The sequence below is a fragment of the Leucoraja erinacea genome, chromosome 13 (genome assembly GCF_028641065.1).
Source record: "Leucoraja erinacea ecotype New England chromosome 13, Leri_hhj_1, whole genome shotgun sequence".
Taxonomy (NCBI): Eukaryota; Metazoa; Chordata; class Chondrichthyes; order Rajiformes; family Rajidae; genus Leucoraja; species Leucoraja erinaceus.
The window spans coordinates 31,713,018-31,734,177 of record NC_073389.1 but is presented as its reverse complement, the minus strand read 5'-3'; the positions used below and the strand labels follow the sequence as shown (position 1 = coordinate 31,734,177).

Genomic DNA, 21,160 nt, shown 5'->3' with positions numbered 1-21,160 from the left:
AATTAGAAATCTCAAATTGTGCAGTACACAGGCAAATACATAAATGATGGGTCTTTGTCACAAACATTATGGAGGGAAATGTCTGACTAATGCAAGCAAATGGAATTAGGCATCTTGGTCAGCATGGATAAGTTGTGCCTAAGGGTCTCTATCTATCTATACTTTGTGCCTGACGACTGGCTGCCTTTCTGCCTTTTGATTCGTGCCCAATACTCGCAGATGTCCAATCGGAACGGCCGATGCTCGCAGATGTCCAATCGGAATGGCCGATGCTCGCAGATGTCCACTCGGAATGGATCATTTTACTTTCTTCCTTTGATTCACTGCCACGCCGAATCCAGACGCTCAATCTCCCAGGTCTTTACCATTTCGGTGGAGATTTCGCTTTTCTTTCTAAGTATCCGCTCCTCATTACATTTCGTCGACTTTAAGTACACGTTTTTAATCAAATCCTCTCCCCCCCCCCCCCCCCCCCCCCCAACTCACTCGTTTTGTCGCCTCCTGCTGGCCAGCGACCACAACGGCTGCTGGAGCCTGCATTTCAACCTCAAGAGACGCCATTTCATTCGGCCTTTCAAGAACGGCTTCAGTTCGAGGACCACGTCTCCCATGGGGGCTGCGGGTAGGGAACGGCTACGGGTAGGGAATGGCTGCGTTGGGGGAGCAGACCCAACGGGTCTGCCATTGGTCTAGTGTTATACATTTCTATGAATCCATGAAAACATTTATTTGTATTGGAAAATTGTTCAGGTTACTTCTCTATTTAAGAAAGTTACAGACCATAATAATTTTCTCTGGGATCTCCAGTTTTGGCTCACACTACAAAGATGTACTGTTTTGTAGATTAATTGGCTTGGCTTATTTGTAAATTGCCCCCAGTGCGTGAAGGATAGGGTGTATGTGCAGGGATCGGTGGTCGATGTGGACTTGGTGGGCCGATGGTGCCTGTATCTCTTAACTAAATTAAACTAAACACAAAAGCCAGAGGTTAGCTAATTTGCCTGTTAATCAACATCATTGCCCACACTGATGGATGGGAGTGCTAATGATTTTATGAACAGAATTTATTTGGAACTACCCTTCATACAGCCAAATATTTCTGCTTTTGTTGAAAGAAGCTGTTTTTCTATGTTTTTTTCTCCCCTCTAAACAGGCAGTGCTTGGAACAAATTGTCTCTGTCTAATAGGGCAATACATCCTTTCCCATCCACAATCGATTAATTGACACCACTGTGCGAGCTCAAGAAAGGAGAGCACGGAATTACACATCCTTACCCTTGCATTCACTGACTGAAGTCTCTAATGAAGCACAGCAGTGACCGAACTTCTTTAAAGTAGTTTATCAACGCGAACATGAACAGATGATATTTTAAAGGATCAATATTCCTCTAAACACGATTGAATTTTCTGAAGAGGCAACTAAAATATGGAAGGCAAGACTAGGAATGGTATTCCAGAAGGAGTATGATAAATTTCCTCAGAAACTTCAGTTGAAGCCATAAGAAAATGAATGCTTTTGTTTGACCTGGTTAGGAAACTTTCTAAGTGGCAGGCACGAAGAGGACCAATTGGTGTGATGTATTGTAGGTATTTGCAACTATTCTCTACAATAGGAACAATCTATCTATAGGCATTAAAAGCCACATTGGCAAATTTACCACCGGAAGAAAGGTGGATAGCATTGTAAGTAGTGTAGGCAGCAGAATTAAAATGCACAATCGATTAATTTAAAATGGCAAAACTGTGGTAGATGGATTTGAACACAGGCAAATGAGGCATCATCCACACTTTGGCCAAAAAAAAGTTAAAGCAGAGCATTTTGAAAATGGTGAAAAGTTGGAAGCAATGAGATAGAGATTTTGCAGTCTGTACATATGGTTCACCGGAGTTACATAAACAGACTCGATCTGACATAATCAAACATTTTAATAAAATGGAAATCAAGTAAAATGCTGGAAATCTGAAATTAGATCAGAAAATGCTGGAAACAGTCGACTGGTCAGGCAGCATCTGTGGATAGAGAAAAATGGTTCAGGTGTTAATATTGGCTAAATTAAAGACACCATAAAATGGAGGATTCCCTGCACTTGACAGAATTGCTTAGCCCTTAACAGCTGAACTTTACAGGCTTTGATTGGCGCCAGCCAGTCTAGGCTCAGACTGATATGCAGGATGGTAATGAGTCCAGGTGTTCTCCATGTTTCTCTTAAATAGATAACATGTATAGTGATTTTGCAAACAGACCTGAAATGCATAATTTCTATTGGGCCGCTGCAAAAGCATTGTAAAACAGTATACATAATGTTGGCGGACGATCATCCTGTTAATTGATGATTGGTTGAACTGTTGAGCCTTGGAGAAGTTGTTTGATTTCCAGGGCACATGTTTCAATGTTTGTTCTTGTTAGCTTCCTTTGAGAGCTTTCTTTGTTATACAATGTATGAGCTGTTGTATTATTGGGTTAGGGAAAGGCCTGTTATGTATGAGATTAATCGATATCTGTAATTGGGTGATTAAGAGACCACCCCCATGTGGTTCAGGCCTCGAGGTCCCGGGACCTATAAAAGTCCACGACCATGAGGCTCAGCGTCGATCTTCTGGAAGAGCGCTCAGGACCTTCTGGGGTGCCTCTGTCCGAGCGAGGCCTAGAGGGTTTGAACAGGCAGACGCAAGGATCGAACCCACAGTGGGATAGGTACAGTGTGTAATCTGTGACGCACTTTTGGTAAAATAAAATTGCTTGATTCAGTGTTTTTACTGAAACTAGATTGGGGGGAAGCTTAGAAACGAGCAATTATCTCATGTTTTTAATTAATTATATGTTGGCCTCCATATCTATGCTGTAGTGTTCTATGTTCTAAAGACAGCTGCTGGAGTTGAGGTTAGGTCAAAGGCTAATTTCAAATTTAAGATGAGTGATTTTATTAACTAATGATAGTATGGCATTAAGAAGCACGATGAACTGAGAAAAAAGTTTCAATCTTACCATGTTCTTAAAATGAATGTTCCTTCGGATGGTGAGATACTCAAATAATGAGTACCGAGTGCAGAATAACATTCCTCAGAAAGTCCTCTCCACTTAACACAAAATTATTTTTATTTTCTTTATTTAAATATAGGAGACTACAATTTTCCTTCGCAAATATTAGAACAGGCTTTCAACATTAGAAGACTGGATGTTTGGTAAGAACCAAAAGTTAAACAGAGTCACTCACTTCAAGAAGCAGTTTTCAAATAACAACACTGCAGAGATACTCTCCAAATAGTAACGCACCCAGCTACACCCACTAATTAACAACTCACACCTAGACATCGCTACACTAGATAATTACCTCCTTCCGCCTCTTCCAAACGTTAACTTACTGTACAAAACTTCCTCCAGAAGAACTCTAAATATTAGCATTCTGTCAGTGTCAAAAACACCGTGAGTCACTAACAGCTACCATAGCATCATATTAAAACACTTTCAGTTTAAAACATCCTCTACACATTCGCACCTTTCCAAGTCAATTTTTTTAGATAGGGAAAGGCACTTTGTGGAATATCTTGAATATTGGAATACTGAAGCAAGGAAATATCCCAGTTCCAAATTGGCAGCCTTGTCATCCAGTCCCCGAACTCTGAAACTCCAAAAACATTTCTCACACCGACCAGTACAGCGGCGCAGTGGTAGAGTTGCTGCCTTACAGCACCACGGTCCCGGGTTCGATCCTGACCATGGGAGCTGTCTGTACGGAGTTTGTACCTTCGCTCCATGACCTGCATGGATTTTCTCCGAGATCTTCAGTTTCCTCCCACACTCTGAAGACGCAAGGGCCTGTCCCACCAGCATGTGATTGCATGCGTCTAGAGCGACCAAACGTGGTGGCTTGAGGCGTACGGCCTCGCGGGGCCGGTCCCACTTCCAACCGCGGAGCCGTCTGGAGTTGTGCGGGGCTGGTCCCGACATCATACTCACCAATCAGCTGGGCAGGAAGCGGGCTGACTGAATTTGGATGTCGCACGTTGTCAGGCGGTTATGTCATCATGCAACGGCACACCGGGCGGTGATGTCATCGCGCAAAGCCACGCTCTAGGCATACGGCGTTAAGACGCTGCGTACACCGTTAAGACGCTGCGTACGTCGTCGAAGCGCTGCGTACGGCCTCAATGCGGCTGCGGGCGGCCTCAATGCGGCTGCGGGCCGACAGGCCGTTGCCGCGCAGAATTTTTGAACAGTGTCAGTTTTTCGGAGCCCCATGCGATGTCGGGACCAGCCCCGCACAACTCCATACGGCTCTGACAATCGAAGTGGGACCAGCCCCGCGAGGCCGGACGGCTCAAACGACCACGTTAGGTCACGCTCGCCGCATGCAGTCGCATGCTGGTGGGACAGGCCCTGTACAACTTTGTAGATTAATTGGCTTGGTGTAAATGTAAATTGTCCTTAGTGTGTGTAGGGTACTGTTTCCGCTCTGTATCTCTAAACTAAACCAAACCACATCCTCCCTTTAAACATGCCTTAAACACCTCCTCAACCAAGCTTTTATCATCAATCATATAAATAAAAAAGGAGCACCATGACTGATGCAAGCACCAGCAAATATATTTTACATTGATTTAATCGATTTATTTACTCTCTGGATGTACTGATGGACAAAAATAATAGCTCTTCCAATGTTTTTACCATGCTCCACGTAATTGAAAACGGATATTTAACAGATTTTTTTGCAATTATACATGTGTCAGTGTTTACAGACTGCAAAAGAAAAAAAAGAAAAATCAATTTTTCATTAATGGACAAAGTTCTCAACTTCAATGCTAGAAACTGGTACTTAAACAACACTTTAATAATGTATACTGATTGGTTGTATAGGGCCTGGTTTGGAAATATGAACATTCAAGAATAGAGGAGGCTGCAGATATTGGTGGGCATTGCCTGGTCCATCATTGGTATTGACTTCTCCATCATTGAATGGATCTACAGGGAGCGCTTCCTCAAGAAGGCAGCTAACATCAAAGATCCACTCTGCCCTGGACAAGCTCTCTTCTTGCTGCTCTCATGGAAAGAAGTGCAGGAACCTCCAGGTTCAGGAACAGCTTCTTCCCAACCATCATTTGGATCTTGAACCACCCTGCACAACTCCACATTGGCACTGTATGGGCTGCATGGTGACGCAGCAGTAGGGTTGCTGCATTACAGTGCAAGAGGCCCAGGTTCCATCCTAACTCCAGATGCTTGCTTGTACCAGCCTGTACGTTCCCCCCGTGACCTGCGTGGGTTTTCTCCAGGATCTCCAATTTCTTCCCATACTTCAAAGACATACAGGTTTGTAGGTAAATTGCCTTGGTGTAAATGTAAATTGTCCTGAGTGTGTGTAGGATAACGTTAGTGTGTGGGGCTCACTGGTCGGCACAAACTCAGTTGGCCAAAGGGACTGTTTCCGCACTATATCACTAAACTAAACTAAACCCCAACTGTTTGTTTAAGAAAGAACTGCAGATGCTAGTAAAATCAAAGGTAGACACACAATGCTGGAGAAACTTAGCGGGTGAGGCAGCATGGAGAAAAGGAATTGGCGATGTTTCAGGTCGACCATGGACAGCATCTGAAAACATTTGAAAAGTTCCATCAACGATGTCTTCGAGGCAGCTTAAACCTTCAAAGCAGCTTAAGCAGTTGGGAAGACAGAAGAACCAACGTCAGCATGCTGAATGAAGCGAAAACATCTAGCATCGAAGCCTTTCGTCATCAAGAACCAACTAAGATGGGCCGGTCATGTTGTTCAGATGGAAGACGAGCGTCTACCAAAGCAAACCTTCTACTCCCAGCTTAAAGAAGGCAAATAGAAAAGAGGCGGACAAAGGAAGAGATTCAAAGACGCCTTAAAAGTCAGCATGAAGAAATGTGCAATCGACATCGACAATTGGGAAACCATTGCCAAGGAAAGGAAACTCTGGCGAACCATCATCCAAGAAAGGAACAGCGACCTTCAAGGCCAAGAGATGCGCCAAATTAGAAGAAATGAGAAGAAAACGGAAAGCGAGGCAGAAAAACCAAAGCCCGATCTGCCATCTGGAATTACCTGTCCTGAATGTCGAAGAACTTTCAAAGCCAGGATTGGACTCATAAACCACCTGAGAGTCCATAAAAACGACGGAACATAGACCGTCATCCTCGACCTCGAGGTATAGCCACGATGACGGCAAGATGCTGCCTCACCCGCTGAGTTTCTCCAGCATTTTGTGTAAACATGAACTATAATGGACTGTGCACTGCTGATGTTGCACTATGTACTTCAGCTTGCACTGTCATGGTCTAGTTTCCCTAGAACAATTGATAATTTATTGTATATTTATTTGTTGTGTTGCTGCATTCATTGTTGCAGCAAGTAGCAATTTCATTGTTCCAATGCATGTGGCAATTATACAATTACTGAATGTGACTGAAGGGTCTCGACCTGAAACATCACCCATTCCTTCTCCCCAGATATGCTGCCTAAGTTACCCCAGCATTTTGTGTCTATCTTGGGTTTAAACCAGCATCTGCAGTTCCTTCCTAATGAATGTAGCAAACGGCTCCAAAACACTTTACAGAAGCAGCAGCAATGCAAGATGATGCATGGGCAGAAGACCTAACGCTTGGTCATGGAGGTTGTAAGGAGCAGAGAGTCAAGGAATGAAGGAGTTCAGGGAAGGAGCTCAGAACTTAAAAGTCGCAACTCAGTTGGTTAAAATAAAAATCAGAAGTAATGAAGGAACCAGAAACATAAAATCTCGAGAAATCCTACATAATTAAAGGATTGCAGCAGAGATATGGGAGATATTTTAAAACAACACATTTAAAAATCAAGATACTGATTAACTGGAATTGTGTAGGATGGAACTGCAGATGATGGTTTGAAAAAGGGTCTCGACCCAAAACGTCACCCGTTCCTTCCATCCAGAGATGTTGCTTGTCCTGCTGAGTTAATCCAGCATTTTGTGTCTATCTATAATAAGAACGTATCTGGATACACCAGCAGATAATGGGCATTCTGATTTGGAAACAAAAGTTTCAGAAGATCGAATAAAACCCCTGTCTCACGGTGAGAGTTGACACACGAGTAACCCAGGGTTAAAACTCGTGGTAATAACGTACGATTAACGTAGCTGTAACGTCGGAACTCGTGGACGCAACTTAGAGACTCGTGGCGCTAACGGCAGGTACCCGTGAAACTTGTCAACTCTTGAAAAAAATCAAACATGTTTAAAGTTTTCCACGAGTCAAATTTACTCTTGTGGTTAAGAATTCCCTTCCTGAAGCCCGAGCAAGAAGCGGCCGTCTCTCGACTGGGTCGAGTCCCCACACCAGGCTCTACTGTAGTGTTGAAGCGTGTGGGAAGGAACTGCAGATGCTGGTTTAAACCCACGAGGAGAGAGAAAAAGCAGGAGTAACTCACGCTTCAACACTACAGGAGAGCCCGGTGTGGGGGACTCGACCCAGTCGAGGGACGGCCGCTTCTTGCTCAGGCTTCAGGAAGCCGATACAATGGAGAGGTACGAGGCTGCCATGGTCCTTGGAGCACTCGGGAATGCCATGGGCTATAATAATGTTACGGGTCACGGGTGCAACAAAGCTGGATTCAAGCTGACCGAGTCTGATTTATCTGCAGAGATAGACATAATGGTTTTAAAACCATTTCAGTGGAGGGCTCCATTCGATACGCTCATGCACATGGTGACCGCCGAAGCTTTGGTTAGTGGTGAGTTTTCTATTCTCGAGTCGTATTCTTTATTGTTTATGTATGACTCCAGTTTGTCCCATGGTATTGTTATCCATCTTGCTTGCCTTACACACTGCCCGCCCACCAACACGCTTCATTCACACGAATACATGACACACATAATCCTCGCATGTTGTGAACTATGCTGGCACTAAAGTAGAAATAAACGCTTCGGGTATCACTGCTCCAGTGCTGCCCACCTCTTGCTTCAGGCGACTCTCTAACAACTTGCAGTTTTTAACGTGCGACTTTATCCATTGCATTTTCCGTTTAGTTTCACAAGCTCCCGGGAACGCTCAACATTCATGAAAGCGCCAAATGCGCAAGCTTCCCATTTAAAATCTTGCGGTTGTTATTAAATCGAATTTCGCAACGAATTTGCCGCCCCCTCAGTCCAACTTGTTCATCCCAAGCTAGGTCCTTCCTGGACGGCTTGGGTTGCAAGAAGAAGGTGGATAGGTTTGAGGTTTTGTTTTCTTTGCAGTGCAGGAGGCTGAGGATAACCTCTTCTCACATTTGGCCTCTATCCCTCTAAACCTCTCATACCCACCAGGTTTCTGCAGAGTCTACAGTACAGCAAGGCTTGTGTTCCATTCAATATTTCCGCCACCATCTCCCACTACCCTGGTAGTTACTCAAGAGTAACTCGGGAGAGGAACTTAGTAACTCGGGAGACGAACTTGGAACATCGCAGAAAACGGCAAACTTGTCATACCCGTGGGAACTCGGTTAAACTCTTGATCATACATTTGGGATCTCGTACACAACCATGAGTCTTTCACTTGGGGTACCTCGTGGGTCAGCTCCTACCGTGAGACAGGGCTTTAAGGAAGGCAGCCAAGACTGTTACCTCTGAACTAGACTAATTCAATGCAAAGGCAAGAACAATAGTTTTCCCAGCAGAGAACCCGTCATGGCAAGAATTGGCAATATTACAGAAGTGTGAAAGTAGGCGCATAGTGACAGCGCAGATAATGATCAGATATTAAAGAAGTTTGAAATAAAATAGCTGCCCATTCCAGATATGCATCCCAGGGTGTTGTGGAAGGCAAGGAAGGAGACTGCAGAGGGTCTTGGCATGACCTTCCAATCATCCCCACATAGTTAGAGGATTGGAAAATGACACAGAAGAGTGTTCTGTTCAAGAGAACTTGTACGCAAGTTGGAAATCAACAATAGCAGAGTGTGGGAGCGGATCACAGAATCAGCTGTGATGGGAGAGCGAGCAGACGGGGAGGGAGTAGTCACCAGCTGGCCTCACTGACACAGACTGAGAGAGTGAGAGAGTCTGTTCTGCATGCCCAGCTCCACTCGTTTTAAATAACTGGCCGTAGAATATTTTCGAAAGCAAGTGTAATTACTTCACTGGAAAATGATCTCCTGTGTTTGCCCGACCTTGAAGTGCATCTTCTTATTTACGTCAGTGTGCCCACAACACACAGACCTTCACAGATGCTTGGGCAGCTTGCAGAGCTGATTAAGATTTCAGTTGCTCAGTTGCAATTTACCCACAACTTCTTTGAAAGGCCTTCAGGGCTCCGGTAATCAGGCCTCTGGGATTTGGAGTCCAGGGCACTTAAATGCCGTGTCACGGGCATCCCCTATAGATAGAATAATGCACTCCTGCCTTATGCACTGTGTGCAACGCCAAACACTCCTACAGCTCCCCGTGACAAAATAATATTTGGCATTTACCTCCAGCTCTCTGCTATCAGGGCAGTAGGTTACAGGGAATGTGTGTGCATGCTTCATAATGCAGCGAGCAAGTTCTGACAACTGCTCATCTCAGATCCCACATCAACAGAGCGGAGTTTGCACTAGTGTCACTGAAAATACTGAACCCCCCCCATCATTATATCACAGCCTTCTGCTCAATTCTATCCTCACCCACAGCTGTGAGCAGGCTTTCACAAAGTACTTTGATGTTCAAGACTGAGGAGTAGTACAGAACTAACAGCAGCAGGAGGAGGTGTCGGTGGCAGGCCTCTCTCAGAGCAGCCATGCTCCTTGCAATGCCCAAACTGGCACCTCCGGGGTTTCTGACGAGTAAAAAGATCATAAGGAATAGGAGTAGGAGTAGAATTAGGCTATTCGGCCCTACAAGTCTACGCCGCCATTCAATCATGGCTGATCTATCTCTCCCTCCTAACCCCATTCTCATGCCTTCTCCCCATAACCCCTGACACACGTAATAATCAAGAATCTATCTCTGCCTTAAAAATATCCAATGACTTGGCCTCCACAGCCTTCTCTGGCAAAGAATTCCACACATTCACCACCCTGTGACTAAATAAATTTCCCCTCATCTCCTTCTTAAAAATAACATCCTTTAATTCTGAGGCTATGACCTCTAGGTCTGGACTCTCCCACTAATGGAAACATGCTTCTCTGAGTGGCTGCTGCTCATTGGACAGTCGGACATTGTTGGATACTATGGTAGCTTCTGAGCATGATACAGTTGCTGGCACCATGCCCTACTGTAAGTATCAGCATTTACCCAAGCATTGGTCCAAATTTTTGTAAAAATCTTGGGCATTTTCTCCAGGATTTGTGGAGGCCAAAACTAAAATAACATGCCCATGAGAAGTTGGGAGCTACCTTGAAAGAGACACCAGCAACCTGCCCTGGAGCCACGTACAGTATATCTACATTTAATTAAAACCGTATTAGTGGTCAGGGTATGTTCAAACTGCAAACACTGTCCTTGTTCTAATCTGTTAGGCTGAGGCAGATTGGATGATACCCGTCAATGAAGCTTGCGCGAACACACTACACATGACAGAGATTGATATTTGTGTACATGATTTCTAACTAACTTTTCACTGGGAGAAATTGCTAATAGTTGCCGTGAGAAAATGTACTCTGCACATATAGCCTCGGGCTATTTTCTTGCGAGCCCAAGGACAATCCTGTTGATGCAGTGCTGATAACAAGAACCTTGGTCGAGGTCACATATTTACTCTGTTAGCCTTTGACAGGCAGCAAAACCTCACCCCTCACTCTTCCAGCTGTCACACTGCTTCAATATTTCTCAATGGCTCTGATATTTAAAAACTATTAAAAAATCTGAATATATAATACAATTAACTAACAATGGTTTGGACTATTAAAACACTGACCAGAGCGCAATTGAAGTAAATGAATCAAGCTTGTTAGCTTACAACCCAGCGGTATGAATGTTGATTTCTCCAACTCCAATTAACCCTTGCATTCCCCCGCTCTGTCCCTCCCCCGCCCTAGTTCTCCCACTCCTACTAGATTCACTGTCGTCCTGCTTAGTTTCATTGTTTCACTGATTAGTTTCACTCTTATCACCTTCTCCACAGGCAACAATGGACCATTGTGGGCTCTACCTTTTCATGGTAATTGTTGCTGGCTTTGATTTGTCCTTTTGCATAGCTTTCATTTATTTGTTCTTTGCACCTCTTCATATCACCAGTATCCTCTCCCCTGACTCCCAGTCTGAAGAAGAGCCTCAACCAGAAATGTCACCTATTCCTTCTCTCCAAATATGCTGCTGACCCGCTGAGTTACTCCAGCATTTTGTGTCTATCTTTGGTGTAAACCAGCATCTGCAGTCCCTTCCTACATAAATCAAGCTTGTTTGTCCTTTTCTTCCCACAAGGCTTATAACGCCCATTTAAACAATGAGCTGACAGAACTTGCAATGGATGGGAGAGCAGATTCCCAGATGAGGTGCTGGAAAATTCTTGCTGTGTTGCTGAACTAAGAGAGCAGAACTGCCAAAAAAAAAAATCATAGGAAATTCCAGACTGCTGTGTTTTTGATCATGGAGAAACAGCATGCCCAATTTGTAATAAAGACACTGAGCGATGAAGGGTGGGACAGAGACCATTGGCAATAGATCCCTCTCTCCCCACATCACCCCAAGCCTTAGATTTTCTGACTGGAATGTTGTAATGTTAAGAACATTAGCAGAAGGAAACTGCAGGTTGTGCATTGTGCAGATGGTTTGGGTAATGGGCCGCGGTCATCTCATATGACAGTAGCAGCCAGCTGCACACTGTCGTAACGGTGATCTGTGTCACCAGTCCCTGGGGGGATAAGGAGACCAACATGTGGTAACATTACAAGTTTCAACCAAGCTATTAAAACCATACCTGCTTGTTTAACACTGTACTCTCACACACACCATGTCTCCCTCACACACACGTCCCTCCCTCCCACACCTCACATGCCCCGGCCCCACACCTCACACGTCCCCCACACACACCCCCCCCAACCTGTCTCTCCCTCTCACACAGATCTGTCACGCGCGAATCTGTCACGCATGCACACAAGTAGGTTAAATGACAGGCACTATTTTAATGAAAGGGTTTGCGTGTACGCCAACTTCCTCTTGCATATGGCATGCACAGCCTGGAGTTGTAGGTCAACTTGTTCTATTTGACCTTGTTTGTGCACGTCGAGTTGATTGCATTAATCGAAACACGGTGGACCATGTGAAGGTTGCCCTCTCCCACCGCTGCATGCCAATGACAAGATGGCATTGTGGCACTCCACCCTAAAGGCAGTGGCCCATTTCGACCAACAAAGGGTTAAATGGAGAGTAGGATCCCCTGCAACACCCAAGGAATCGCAGTTACTGTGCATGTTTTTGGTTTACTGTCAGCAGTTCTCTTACACCATCAGCCAGCTTGCAATGCACCACAGCACGGATTCAATTAACAACAGATTCACATCTTTCCACATGTAGGTAGCCTTTAAGCTAGGCAGGCTGTTTCTCAAAGCACTAGCGCTCCTGCTATCTGGGGGACCCCTGCTGGTGTCCGGGCCCTGCTCGATGTACACACTATTATTTAAGCCAGCTGACAGCACCAGTGCATTGCATCTGTCTGTAGCATAATCAACAGTCATCAGTTAATTACTCACCATGGGCCTGGTGCCCATTACCAAAGGTCAACTTAAATTGCCTGCGTAGTTTCGGAACCAAATGACCGCAAACTCTGGTCAGTTTTGCTTTCCATGATACACACCATGATTTGTATCTCAACCCGGTAAAGGGGCGAACAATAGATCAGCGGGCACGAACAGATTGGGAGCGGGGCTAAAGGGGCTGAGAAGCCTTCTCCTGTTCTGAATGGGTAGAGTCTGCAACCCTTCACTCCCAGCAAGGAAGTGGATTAAAAGGAAGCATTCCCAAGCACTGTCTTAGTAGTGCTGTACAGGTACATATGCACTTAGTAGTGCTAGACAATGACATATAGAACAGTACATCGAAGATAAACACAAAATGCTGGAGTAACTCAGTGAAATAGGCAGCATCACTGGAGAGAAGCAATGGGTGACATTTCAGCTCAAGACCCTTCCCATGCCATCTCTCCAGAGGTGCTGCATGTCCCGCTGAGTTATTCCAGCATTTTGTGTCTATCTTCAATGTCAACCAGCATCTGCATTTTCTTCCTACATAGAACAGTATATCATAGGAACAGGCCCTTCGGCCCACACATCTGTGCCAAACATGATGCCAAGTTAAATTAATTTCTGTGTACATATAATCCATATCCCTCCAATCACTACATATCCATGTGCACATCTAAAAGTCTCTTAAATGTCACTATCGTATCTGCTTTCACCAACAACTAAAGCTCTTACCACCCTCTGTTTTAAAAATACACAAAAATCTCCTTTAAACTCTCCCCCTCTGACCTTATGTCTTGTCTTTGGAATTTCCTCCCTGGGATAAAGGTTCCGACTATTTATCTTATCTTTGGCTCTCACATATTTTTTGACTTCTATCAGTTCTCCCCTCTGCCTTCAATGCTCCGTGAAAACGGTACAAGTTTGTCCAACCTCTCCTCAAAGCCATCACCTTCCAATCCAGGCTGTTTCCTGTTAAAACTCTTCTGCACCCTCTCCAATGTTTCCCCATCTTTCCTGCAATGGCGCGGCCAGAACTGCGCACACTCCTCCAAATGTGACCCAACTAGAATTTTGTAAAGCTGCAGCCTGTCTTCCCAGCTCTTATATTCTATACCCCGACTGATGAAGGCTGACATGCCACATGGTTCCTTTACCAATGAAATGTTACTTTCAGGGAGCTATGGACTTGGACCCGAAGATCCATCTGAAAGACTCCCATCCTGAATTTTCAACTGGTTTGTACGGCAGTTATACAAAACCTACTATAAAGGAAAAAAAACTGCCTCGACATTTCAAAGCCAGACATCAAAAGCCCCTCCAAGACTCAAGCAAGTTCAGCAGAAGAACAGTGGAAACACATGGAGAATTGCTGGGCTGGGTGAGACAGCCCTGGGAGGAGAGATTAGGCAGACAGAGACTGTACAGAAGAATGGAGGTGGTCTCATTTAAATGTACAAAAGGGGTGGACACAGGTGTAGGAACACTTTTCCCCCCTGGGTGAAGCATCCAGAAATAGGGATCACCCCTTCAAATTCAGGGGTTGCATATCCAGAACGAAGATGAAACAACACTTCTCCAAAGAATCCTCCCCGAATGGAGCTGTGGTGCTTCCTCTCCAGGCACAGAGAGAGATGGCTTTGTGGATATTGAGGGACTTTGGTGGGTCACCCATGATCTTCAGAGCCGGATTTACGTATAAGTTTCATAAGCTTAGGGCCTCGAGACTTAGGGGGGGGGGGGGGGGGCCCTCGGACTTGCTCCGCCAAGGTGTATAAAACTTTTGACATAGTGGCATTGTTACAAAACCCACCATCAGTGGCACTATGCTTGCGATTCCGGAGGCTTTGGTGGTGTGGTGGGGCAGGATTAAAATGCAGGTGAGGTTTATATTCGTTGTTGGAGATGAATTTGCTCCAAAGATCCTTGGATCTTTGACCTCGCCGCCCCACTAGGGCCTACCCACCTCGCCGCCGCACCGGGGCCTACTCACCTTGCCGCCTCACTGGGCCCCATCGAATATCACCGCCGCATTGGGCCCCATCGAACATCACCGCCGCACCGGGCCCCATCGAACATCACCGCCGCACTGGGCCCCATCGAACAATGCCGCCGCACTGGGCCCCCCATCTGGGAACCAATCACCGCCGCTCTGGGCCCGCGAACCTCGTCGCCTCATCGAATGCCCACCGAACCGCCACCGCACCGGGGGCCCCCACTGCCGCACCACTACTCACCTGCCGCCCCGCACTCGGCCCCACCAACCCACGGACCTCACCGCGCCCGCTGACCTCCCCGCGGCCTGCCGAACCTCGTCGCCTACCCGAATCCTGGGCACCGCTGAACCTTGCAGACTTCACTCCCCGAACATGTCGTCCCCCCACTCTGGTAACATCAGTGGCACACTGGGGCCCCCAAACCTCACTGCCGCACTACAGGGCCTGACCACTCACCTCACCCCCCCCCACCGAATCGCCTAGCCTCGTCCCCACCGCCTTCATCCGGCCCAAACCCCATCCTTGCCATGTGATCCCCCCTGACCTACGCTCAGATCGCCAACCTGTCCTGACTCACCTTTGTCCCCCCCCGTCCCCACCTCAATTCCGCGCCCACCCATTTGGAGCTCTTCTTCCGTCGCTGCCTCACACCGTTCTTCCATGGGAAGAAGTCCCCGTTCCCCCATTGATGATCCCTTTTCCCCATCTCCAGCACCCCGCAATCGCTGCTACGGGTAGCCCGATGCTCAAGCCCTCTCATTGGGATGATGTAACTCCGACATCGGAACGGAAGAACACCCTCAGCGGCTTGGACTTCCGAATCGGCCACTCCTACCGGAGACCGTGGCTTCCGAAGTCCACAGGCTGAGATGGGCGGAGATTCACGCTGGCGGCCCTTGGCGAAGGGATCCCAGGGATCCGCGATGTTGAAATAGCCCCTCTCCGCAAACCACAGCTCATCTAAACTCCGGCCTTCAAACTGCAATCCTTATTGCCTGCTCCGCGGTGAATGAATTAGGCACGAGGACAACGTACAGTAGGATCTAAAATGTGTCAACTCCTGAGTCTGGTCCTTCGTGGGGGTGGGGGGCCTGTGAATGCCTCTCATCTAAATGCCCTGATGATCTTATTGACGGTGAATTGTGCACGAGGACAGAAAACTGATTCTAAGAATGCTCTGAAATTCGTGTGGAAACTAAAGAAGATATTCGGGACAACTCCCACCATGGGATCGCTCGACAAGGATGAAAGCAAATCTCCGGGTGGTGTTCGTCGTTCATTTGCGTTTCCAATGCCTTCGTTTAATGCTTCACAAAATAAGAATGATCCACTGTTGCAGATATTTTTATTTTACATTCTAATGTAAATTGAACATTATAGAGGGTCTCAGACATTAACATCCCGCTCATTTAAAGAGAGACAGCCTCATTTTAGCCGTGATGAAGGGTAGTAATAATTACCCGTACATCCGGAAGCATCCAGGACCAGACCAGTTTGTAGAACAATCTTTCACTTCTCACCCTGTCTTACCCTTTCCTCTCACCTCTCTACACCGGCTACATTCCCTCCACTCTCAATCCCAATGCAGGGTCACGACCTGAAATGTCGACCGTTCCTTTACTTCTGCAGATGCTGCCTAACCCACGCCTCCAGTAGTTTTTCTTTTTTTTTTTTGCACACAGCCATCTTTCATCCCCACAGAAAACTTTCCTTGTTCAATTTGGATTCTGCGCTTCGGTCCAGCATGCAGAATACCGCGGGCGGCACCGTGGCGCAGCGGTAGGGTTGCTGCCTTATGTCTCTGTCCCACTTAGGAAACCTGAACGGAAACCTCTGGAGACTTTGCGCCCCACCCAAGGTTTCCGTGCGGTTCCTGGAGGTTCCCGAAGGTTTTTGTCAGTCTCCCTACCTGCTTCCACTACCTGCAACCTCTGACAACCACCTGCAACCTCCGGGAACCGCACGGAAACCTTGGGTGGGGCGCAAAGTCTCCAGAGGTTTCCGTTCAGGTTTCCTAAGTGGGACGGGGCATTACAGTGCCAGAGACGCAGGATCAATCCTGACTACGGTGTTGTCTGTATGGAGTCTGTACGTTCTCCCAGTGACCTGTGTGGGTTTACTCCCTGATTTCCGGTTTCCTCCCACTCTCCAAAGACGTACTGTTTTTTGGGTTAAATGCTTTGGTAAAATTGTATATTGTCCCTAACTTGTGCAGGATAGTGTTAGTGTAAGGAGATCGCTGGTCAGCGCAGACTCGGTGGGCCGAAGGGCCTGTTTGCGCGCTGTATTTCTAAACTAGACAGCAAGGGTGCAATTCACTGATGTAACGCAGTTCAAGGCACCAGTCCAAGCTGCAAGGTGGCACCACTCAATCATGCAAGGGTTTCAAACCACATTCCACACATCCAAGTGAATAACACTGTAAAATTCTGGTTCAGTGCCGAGGAATGCAGTGTTCATCCTTGGGGTGAGAAATGTCCGTTCGCCAGGTCAAAGTTCATCATTTAAAGTCTGGTGAACTTTGACCCGAGCAGGTAGGCCCAACAACAACAGCACAAATTATCTGGTCAGTTAGCTCTTTTGTCTGATCCCCATACCATAACCTTTCTGCCTTTCTATCGTTCAAACATTCCTCATTGATTGTTGGTTTGAGAGTGTTGCTATACTAATGCAAACATGTTCACTCGCATAGTCAGAACATCAGATATGGACTCTGATTCTGAAAATGGACTCAACAAAATATCAAATTATCAAATTCCTGCCTTCCTGCAGCTGCTGCCCAGCTTGCATTTTATTTCGGGTTTCCAGCATCTGCACCATTTTGCCTCTTATTTTGGCTGTATATGTTGATAGAATGGAGTGGCTGGACTTGAATACGCTGGAATTTAGAAGGATGAGAGGTTATCTTATATAGATTATTAAGGGATTGGACACGTTAGAGGCAGGAAACATGTTCCAATTTTGGGGGAGTCCCGAACCAGAGGCCACAGTTTAAGAATATTGGGAAGACCATTTTGAACGGAGACGAGAAAAAACGTTTTCACCCAGAGAGTTGTGAATCTGTGGAATTCTCTGCCTCAGAAGGCAGTGGAGGCCAATTCTCTGGATGCTTTCAAGAGAGTGTTATATAGAGTTCTTAAAGATAGTAGAGTCAGGGGATATGGTGAGAAGGCAGGAACGGGGTACTGAATGCGGATGATCAGCCATGATCACAGTGAATGGCGGTGCTGGCTCGAAGGCCTGATTGGCCTACTCCTGCACCTATTGTCATTTGTCTATTGCATTGCTGAAAGGGAGCAGCAACCAAATCAGATGATGATGAAGCTGCCGGCTTTCTGACTGCACTGGCATTCCGTCAGCACGGATCCCGAGGATAAACGATGATGGGGAATATGGAGGCAGATGGTCATATACACACAGCCCACATACCAAACCCATTCAATCTCAGGTTTCCAGCACCGGAATAACTTTGCTGGCAGTTGCCAACAAGCAGAGTACACATGCACAGGCAAACTAGATGTCACCAGATGCCAGTAATTTGTATATTTCTGAATGGGATCGATGATATCAAGGCATGGAAAAATATATATTTTTAATTTCAGATGCTGGAAATCTAACATAGATGCAGAAAATGCTGGAAATGCATTGCAGGTTAGGCAGCATATGTGGAGAGAGACTCAGTGTTAATTTTTCAGAGGAAAGACTTAAGGAAATAAGTCTAGGCAGCTGAGAAGGCAGGGAGGGAGATAGCTAGAATAAAGGGAACGTTTCTGACAAAGTGAAGATACATCTGCTTACATACCGGGATTATTCACAGTGACATTAGCAAATTTGCAGATGACACAAAGCTGGGTGGCAGTGTGAACTGTGAGGAGGATGCTATGAGAATGCAGGGTGACTTGGACAGGTTGGGGTAGTGGGCAGATGCATGGCAGATGAAGATTAATGCTCGTGTCGTATGCTCGTATATTTTGATTCAGTCACAGTCAAGAACTCATCCATGCCATGCAACACTTTGCTACCCCTCTAAACCCTTTGTTACCCATGTATATGTCCAGATTTTAACATTGTAATTGTACCCGCTTCTACCACTTCCTCTGGTTAGTCATTGCATATACCCATCACCCTCTACATGAAAACCTGCCCCACAGATCTCCTTTCAGTCTTTCTCTTCTTAACCCTTGCTCTCTATATTTAGATTCCCTTGCCCTGGGAAAAAGACTGACCATCTACCTCATCCATGCCCCTCGTGATTTTATAAATCTCTATAAGGTCACTCCTCCCCAGCCAGCTCTGCTCCAGAGAAAACAGTCCTAGATGATCCAGTCTCTCTTTGCAACAGGTTGTCAAGCAAATCCAATGATATCCTAGTGAATTTTGTCAGCATTTTCTTTCTCTCGCTCAATTGCATGTTTTCTATTATGTGGCAATCAGAACTGCATACATTTCTCAGGTGCATTATCACCAGTGACTAGTACAGTTGCAACATGATGCCACAACTCTTGTACTCAGTGCCTTGACCAAAGAAAGCAAGCCTGCCTTGTGCCTTCCTCACCACCATGTCCAACTGTGCCTTCACTTTCAGGGATCTTGTGCCACAAAGTCTCTCTATTCTTCAACACTTCCCTGAGCACTGCCATTTATATGTTACTGATGTAATTTTGGCGTACTTGGACATGTCCAACAGCCCAGTTAGTAAAAGCAAAAAGAATGGCAGGCAGAAATGGCTCTTTTTTGGCTAAGGTCCATTTAAAAAATTTTTTTTAAAGAGTAATTCAGCGAGTCAGGCAGCATCTTTGAAGACCATGGATAGGTGATGTTTCAGATCAGGACCTTTCTTCGGGAGAACATGGATAAATGATGTTTTGGCTTGAGACTCTTCTTCACGAGAACATGGATACGTGATGTTTCGAGTTGGAACACTTCTTCAGGAGAAGGGTCCCGACCCGAAACGTCACTTATCCATGTTCTCCAAAGATGCTGCCAGACCCCTTGACTTATTCCAACACTTTGTGTCCTTTTGTTTAAACCAGAATCTACAGCTCCTCGTTTCACAGAAATAGCTCGTATATGGACATCAGGGGGTGCTCCAGTGAAGTACCCTTCTGTGAGCCCATTTAGAGAGAACAGTGTAAAACAGCAACTTTAACCCAGTTAGTTGCCTCTAACGGGGGCAGTGTTGGGTGAAAGTCACTCCCCATTGCCCACCCCATCCTCATTTACAGAGGAGGATCCCACAGACCGGTTCCCCTTGCCCTCACGTTGAGCACAATAACAGATGCACAGCCACTAGATGGCAGCAAGACTGGGCAAAGACACGTCAAACTCTGGCGATGACTATTGGGGAGAGACTAGAGCAGCCCCACGCTTGCAAACCATTCACTGTTTGTATTTTTTAAATCTCTCTCTCTAATATGTATATATATACACACACACACACACACATATATATGTATTCAATGCACATTTTAAATCAGAGCATGGTTCAAGAGATGTCCCGGCATGAGTTGCACACTTTGACAAAGCGGGCCATGTTTCAAGGTGCCGGCTGTACAGGTCGTTCCAGAGTGGGGATGGGAGGTTTAAAGCGAGCAGAACCGTGCAAGGTGGAGAATACTTGCAAGCACATCGCAGGGACACAGCATGCAACATGCAGCCCGTGAGAATGATCGCCCTACCTGCTGCCATTACTGAATGCCTGGCGCTCCGCTGGCGTGTGCGCCGCGCTGTTCATCAGAGCTTTCAATCACTGCACACGCCGGGTGTACGGACAGACCCAAAGATCTTTGGATAGACCGACAGACCGCCTGGTCGCGATCGGCAGCGCCGGCAAACACCTGGTCGGAGCTGCGAGACAAAAGAGCGGAGGTCTTTCAGCGACTGCTGCCTACAACAGCAAGCGAACCTCTTCGCCACCACAAGCCCCAACGTTGCTCCAGATAACTTCCAGCCAGCTCGTAAAAAAAATGCAAACCAGAGACAGCAGTGGCAGGCAGATGAATAAATGGGAATGTGTTACACTGGGAGCAGCATCCCTGGGGAGGCGAGTGCCTTCTGTGTCTCTGCCTCCTCCTAAGTCCTCCTACAACTGAGCTCCGGCATGTCTAACCTTCCACTCCGAGACGATGCCATTTAAGTAGCCGTCAGCTGTTTTACCTTGGGGACCTCGTGTCTTATCAGTGATGTTACAGCACAGCCTTTTGCTTTCTGCCACGATCTGAGCTTTAACATTTAAAGGTACACGCACCGTTGAGTTTCTCGCCTCCCTCTTCGAAAAAACAACTTATTTTCTTTTTCCCCCTGACACGAGCCTAGTGAATCCTTTAAATAGACAGTGGGAATAAAGAAAAGCGAAGGACGTCAATGTCTCTTTGCCTCCCCGCCCCCTATCCCCCCCCCCCCCCCCCCCTTCCTCCAAGAAGAAATGGTGAATAATTTAAAGACAGTTGCGTGCCGCTTTCCCCAGGCATTTTGCTGGATTCTTCCTTCAAAGACGTTTGATACAAAAAGTAACCAGTAACAAACGAAGCTTCTCTT

General features: G+C 46.3%; 1 protein-coding gene across 1 annotated transcript in view; it reads right to left on the bottom strand.

Moving 5' to 3' along the window:
• enox1 (ecto-NOX disulfide-thiol exchanger 1) overlaps positions 1-20,960 on the bottom strand; it is a 183,290-nt gene extending 162,330 nt beyond the window's left edge. The window contains 1 exon segment of the mRNA XM_055644792.1: positions 20,302-20,960. The gene's annotated coding sequence lies outside the window, so the exon portion shown is untranslated.
• Positions 20,961-21,160: the final 200 nt, after the last annotated feature.